Raw genomic sequence first — 7,165 nt, 5'->3', positions numbered from 1 at the left:
CGGTGGATGAATTTGAAGCGCCGGCACTAACGACCGAGGATCGATCGGGTGGCAACAAAAGAAAGTGGGAAGCCCCCCAATCGAGCAACTACAACAACTTCACCAAGAAGCCCTTCACCTCCGACGGCAAGAAAGGTTATGCTGGATACCTACCTTATTGTAACAAGTGCCACAAACATCATTATGGTGAATGTGGTAAGCCATTTTGCATCAAGTGTCAAAGATTTGGCCATGTGGCCCATGTTTGTAAAAGTACCGCCCCCGTCGCTCAAAAGGGGCCCAATTTACCGAAAACGGGTGTTTGTTATAAATGTGGCCAACCGGGTCATTTTAGAAATGCATGTCCAAAGAATAAAGCTAAAACCAACGCACTCCGTTGAGCTTTCACCACTAACGCCAAGGATGCCCGAGATGATAATGGACTAGTCACGGGTACGTTTCTTCCCAACAACTCTTATATTTCTTGTTTATTCGATTAGGGTGCCGATAAATGTTTTGTATCCAAGGCTTTGACTCCTACTCCTTGCACTCCACCATTTTCCTTAAAGACTACTTATGCCATTCAAGTGACCAACGAAAAACTATTGCGTGCCGAAAAATTTTATCAGAGGGTGTACGTTAGACTTTTGGGGTAAAAAGTTTGAAATTGACTTAAAACCTATAGAACTAGGGAGCTCAAAACCTATTCGTTAAGAAGAAAACTGTTCCCTACGAAGGTGTAAGGATTATCGTGAACTAAATAACTTCCGGTTAAGAACCGATATCCTCTTCCCCGTATCGATGACCTCTTGATCAATTATAAGGATTCCGTGTGTATTCCAAAATCGACCTCCATTTCGGTTATCAACAATTGAGGGTCAAGGGATAAGATATCTCCAAAACCGCTTTCCGAACTCGTTACGATAGTTACGAATTTCTTTTAGTGTCGTTCATTTTAACTAAGGCTTCGTCCGTATTCATGGGCCTTATGAATCACGTATGTAAACTTATCTAGGCAAATCCGTCAACATATCCATAAGTGATGTCCTAACCTATTCAATTCAAGTAAAGAAGGAAAACGAACAACATCTCCGTCTTACGCTCGAACTCATGAGAAAAGAGCAACTCTATGCCGAATTCTCCAAGTGAGAATTTTGGTTAAACGAAGTCCAAATTCTAAACCATGTTGTTAGTGGTCAAAGTATTTAGGGGTGTTCATCGGTTCGGTTTTCGGTTTGTTCGGTTTATTCGGTTCGGTGTATTCGGTTTTGAATTTTTTTTAGGCAAAACCGAAAACCGAACCGAAAACCGAATTCAAAGTTAAAACCGAACCAAACGGAAAACCGAATTCAAATTCGGATTCGGTTCGGTTTTCGGTTAAAATCGAATATTATGAAAAAACTGAGAACGTTGGTAGTTTAATTGTGGCGTTACTGGTGTCTTAGTTATTTATATCCTAAAACAATGACGTATTATTAAATTATCAAGAATTCGATGATTTATTAATATTTATAGCTTAATTATGACGTTTACTGCTTCTGTTATTAAGAAGAAGAACATAATAATTTAAGTAACATAATTATAATGTGAGCTATCAAATCTTCATATGGGTGAGAATATATTTTATTGATTGAGTCCCAAATTATAATGACACTAAAACATAAATATACAAATTAAATATATAAAAATTTTGAATTCGATTTTGAAATCGGTTTTTGGTTAAACCGAATTCAGAATTTTCAAAACCGAAAACCGAACCGAAAACCGAATTCAAATTCGGTTTCGGTTTGACGCGATCCGAAAACCGTTTATCAAATTCGGTTTGGTTTTTTTTCGGTTTGGTTTCGGTTTGGTTTTCGGGTTCCACGGTTTCAAACCAAATACTGACCACCCCTAAAAGTATTAAATTAGATCTCGCGAAAATCAAAGTCACACGAAATCGGGAAACCCTCACTACTCCGACTTGTATTCGTAAAATCTTAGATCTCACCGGTTATTACCGAAGATTCATTTACGACTTTCCCCGTATCGTTCGTCCTTAAATCTCTTAGTGTCCGAACCTCGAACGTGATTATCCACACCAACCTGACTAGCTAAATTCGTGTAGCACAAGATGGAACTCAAATATGGAAATATTTCTACGTGAACGCCTGAAAGGCATACTCTCTCGACTCGAAATCAAAGAAACTGAAATTTGTTACTTTGCACGAAGAATTTGAATACTTAATTATGGACCCGATCAATTTTTCTCATCACCACGTACCACGTTACATAACTCTATTATTTCACTATTACCGTCTGATATTACTGGGACCCAAGATAATACACAACCCAAGGATATATCTTTCTTCTTCGACTTATCGTCCTTATGCTTCTGATATACGACCAACTACTACTCAACTCCGAACTGTACAACTACGTATACTATCTCGTTCCCACCAAGTCTCAACGTTTGGCCACGAGATGCGCGATATGGCTACATCGAGGTGAAAACTCATCCTATTCTAAATCCTCATTTCACTCCTATCTTTTTGGCTCGTACTTCCGTATAAGGAAACCTTTTTATCTAAATTCTCAATGGAGAGAGAGACTCTTCACGTATTACTAGTATTCACCACGAGGGTGAGTAGCCCTGACGAACGTTTTCATTAGCCGATAAGAAACTTGTTCCAACAAACGTATTCGAGCCCTAACTAACTTGTTCAAACATATCTTAAAGAATTCTATTCCAACACGGTGTACCATGGTCCCTTATCCCAGATCGAAATACTGGTTTCACTTCTAGTTTTACAAGAAGCCTTAGGAACACGTTTAAACATGAGTACCGCGTATCAACCACAAACCGACGGACCAAGCAAACGCACGATTCAAATCTTAGAAAGACATGTTACAAACTTGTATTGTTGCCTTTAGTTGTTTCCTCTTACAACAGTAGTTACCACTCGTGCATTAACGCCGCACTTTTCGAAACCTTATATGACCGCAAATGTTGCTCTCCTATTCGTGGGACCGAAGTAGGTGACAAGCAAATCACCGGATCCGAACTCATGCAAGAAATAACCGTTAAGATCGTTCAAGTCCGAGAAGGGCTCAAGACGGCCCGTAGTCGCCAAAAGGGCTATGCCGATGTTAGACGTAAGCCTCTCGAACTCCATGTGAGTGACCGCGTAGTATTGAAAAGTCGCACCTTGGAAAGGTGTAATTCGTTTCGAGAACTGGGAAAGTTATATCCGCGATATTGATCCTTTTGAAATCTTGGGGCGTATTGGACCCGCTACATACCGTTTAGATCTTCCGACTCAATTAAGTTTCCGTTTATCCTACATTCCATGTATCAAACTTACAGAAGTGTTTTACCGAACAAGAACTTGTTATTCCTTTCGATGAACTTACTATCGATGACACGCTTCACTTCCTAGGAGGACCAGTTGAAATTACGAATCGTGAAGTCAAACTCTAAAACAACGTAAAGATCCCGATTGTCAAGTTCGTTGTAATGCCCAAGGGAGTACCTTCACTCATTCATAGAATTTACAACACAAGGTCTCGAGGAAGAGACATCGACTACTACTTCCAACTAAATTTCGGGATGAAATTTCTTTTAAGATGTGGGTAATGTAACATCCCGCATTTTTCCATTAAATTATTTTAACGCCCGTTTTTTTTATTTTATATATTATCTTTCGTATCTAGATTCGTATCCTCCGTTAGCTAACGTTCTTAATATTTTCGTTATTGGATTATAACATGTAACAACCCTCACTTTTCGACTTCTAAATTTACTGAATTAACCCTAGGGTTATATGTCTGACTATATGTATTAAGGGTTGTTATATACAATTAAATATTGATCGAATAGTAATTTTTAGTCAATAATGTACGCTTAAATAAATAATATATTATTAATTTATATAATTTGACATAATTTAACTAAGTATATAAACTTTGTATCACTTTTATTATTTAGTTAATGTATTATATATTTAACTATATAATAAATCCAATTATATATAAATGTAATAATATTTACAAACTTACTAAAACTATAGTTTAATAATTAAAATCATAATTATTATAAAAAATACAAAATACCGAATTATTTATTATTTTTATGCAAAATTTGTATTTATTAATTAAATAAAAAAATATAAAAAAATAAAATAAAATATTATTGACAAATATTCTTGGAAAAGCATTAAATTAATTTGTTTATTTATATAAAAAAATCCTTAAAATAAATGAAAAAATAAATAAATAAATAAATAAATAAATTACTTTTTAATTAAAAATTGTAATGGAAAAACTACTTTTATTATTTTATTTTGTGCATTATCCCATGACCTAACATTTAATACTTTTTAATTTTAAAATCCCATTAAGAATTAAAATATTTCTTTTTCTTTTAATTATTTTATTCTTTTTACCTAATTTTTTCAAGTATAAATACCCCTCATTTCTCATTCAAACTCACACCAAAATTTCTCTCATTCTCTCTTTGAAGAATTACTACTAGTAAGTATTCTTTTCTTACTTTTTATTTTTTTACTTTTTACTTTTTACTTTTTACTTCGGTTATTATTTTTACCGAAACATGTAAATAATGTTATAAATTATATGCAATTAAAAATAAAATAAATAACATGTATACACTATTACTATTACTAGCACCTATAACCTACTACTTATATTGTAACATAAAAACATTTTGGGATATGTATTAGAGATGTATAGATCTTCGAACTTTCTTGACGAATGGTTTCTATGAGATTCTAGGCAGAGGGTTTGGATTTCCGATTTAAAGGGTCCTATGGCTCAAGCCCCTAGATCTAAATTAGTCATTCGAAGGGAAAGGGGTGATTGGAAGCTTATCTAATACGGCAAGTATCCTAAAATGGAAAACACTGATAAAAGTAGAAACTCTCTGGTCATAGAAACTTAGTAAAATAAGAAACTTTATAAAAATGGAAACATTATAAAAATAGTAACTTACTAGGAATAAAAACTTAGTAAAACAAACTATACTTAAACACATACTTAAACTTAAACATGGAAAAAATACTTAACTACTCTTAAATGTCAATAGGTTGACTTTCCTGCTCACTCGTTCAACTCTTTATTCCGAGGAATAACTCTCTCTCTACTTACTAAGGTGAATTCATAGCCCCTCTTTATTGCTAGCAAACTTACTTACTTTTACTTGGGGTGAGACACATGCTCTTTTTACTTTTTACACTTTAGACACAAGTACCAAACTGTTAAACTATGCTATACCCGGCTATGTCCGACTAAGTCCCTACAGTGATATTTTTAATTGCTGCGGCATGCTTAATTATTGGGGGTAGGCCTATCGGGAGTAACGTCCCCGATACATTTGACCAAGTCATTGTATTACTTAATAATGAAATTAAATCGACAAGGATAGACACAACTTGTCATGGGGCAAACTTGAACGTTTAGTCTAAATATCACGTATTGGCATAACTTTTTGATCCTGCAGGAGATCAACTTTACAAACTAAATCTTGTGGTCTAAAACAACGACAAACTTTTTGTTAAACCTATGAACTTCACTCAACCTTTTTGGTTGACACTTTAGCATGTTTTGTCTCAGGTGCTGTTTGATTCAAGCTCTTATACTTACTGCTTATGTGATGCTACTTGGACATAGGATCAAGAGATATCGCATTTATTACTTCTGCATGTGGACATTTACGTTATTTTTATTCCTGTCATTGTAAAGACATTTCATTTTCTGCTGCGTACTCATTAAAGTTAAATTCATCATTTAGTATTGTTCTCGTTTATTATAATATGTTGGTATGTTTTGATATTAGTGACGTTCCTTCCAGACCCTATTGGGAGGACGTTACAGATTGGTATCAGAGCATAACCAGGCTGTTATAGAGAACCAGGATTGCATTTTTATGTGTGCCTTACTTGTTAGCTAGGGTGCCTTAGCAATTTAGAAAACTATAACCTTTCCTGCCTTAGAGTTAAAGCACTTAGGATTGCCCCATAATCTTAACGATTATGCTTTAATAAACTTGACTTAAAGATTCTAATCAAAATATCCTTCCTAATGTTAGGATGTCTAATTATCATCAAACGACCAAAATGAATCTTTTCAAGCCAACCGAAAAAGATACTGAAAGGTCTTCCACAGAAAGACCAGTCCAAAGTCCACCTTATGGCTTTGGTGGTCCTCCCTCACCAAATTATAGCCCAAATACTACTCTAAAGTTACATGGGTCTCCTGAATACTATCCAACCCCGAGGAATAAAGACAAGAGGAAATGTCTTGAAGAAACTGGGCCGTCAAAGAAAAGATCCCGATCTCCTTTCTACGATGAAGTTGATGCCAAGTACGAGCTCATGAATCTGCGAAAAACTACCGATGACCTAATTCGCCATATTGCAAGGATCGATTTTCAAATGAAGGAAAAAGACCTAGCGATCAAGAAGCTCATGGAGAAAAATGCTGAACTAAAGAAAGAGATAAAGTTGGTGAAGTATGAAGGTGATAGAAATACCCGATGGGGGAAGCAATCTCTCTCCTACCTAAGAGAAGATGTTGACCTTAGATTGAAGATGGAGGAAAACCGCGTGAATAATCAACTTTCTATAAGGGACCACAAGTACCATGTAATCAACAATGAAGTTTCTAACCTTTATGATAATCTCGAGTTCCTGCATGAGAAACAAAAGGCGAAGAATGAGAAAGTTGAGAAGTTTATGAAGAAGGTTGAGGACGAGAAGAAGGAATATGAATCTTAATATTCTTTAGTTATCTTTCTATTTTCCATCTATGTAAAGGCTATGCCTTAAAACTATTTCTATTTCCGAATCATATATTAAAAGGCTTATTTAATGCCTAGTTCCTTAATAAAATAAAGTGTTTTATTTATATCATGTGATATTAATACTTTATCTTATTAATACTTGTAATTGCTCAAATTTGTTAACTTATCCGACTTATGTTCACTTTTATGTAGTGACATCATGGTTCGTTCAGCTGAACCTACCGTTAACAATGTTGTGTTAACTACTGAGCAATTCCAACAGTTACTCGCTGCCGCCCAAGGCAACGCCCAAGCTAACCATGCTAATCCACAACCGAAACCTTGTTCCTACAAGGATTTTTCAAACTGTCATCCTCCTGCATTTAAGGGGACTGAAGAAGCTGTCGA

Source organism: Rutidosis leptorrhynchoides, chromosome 7 (genome assembly GCF_046630445.1).
Source record: "Rutidosis leptorrhynchoides isolate AG116_Rl617_1_P2 chromosome 7, CSIRO_AGI_Rlap_v1, whole genome shotgun sequence".
Lineage (NCBI taxonomy): Eukaryota > Viridiplantae > Streptophyta > Magnoliopsida > Asterales > Asteraceae > Rutidosis > Rutidosis leptorrhynchoides.
The sequence above is the reverse complement of the archived record's forward strand: the minus strand, read 5'-3'. Positions refer to the sequence as shown.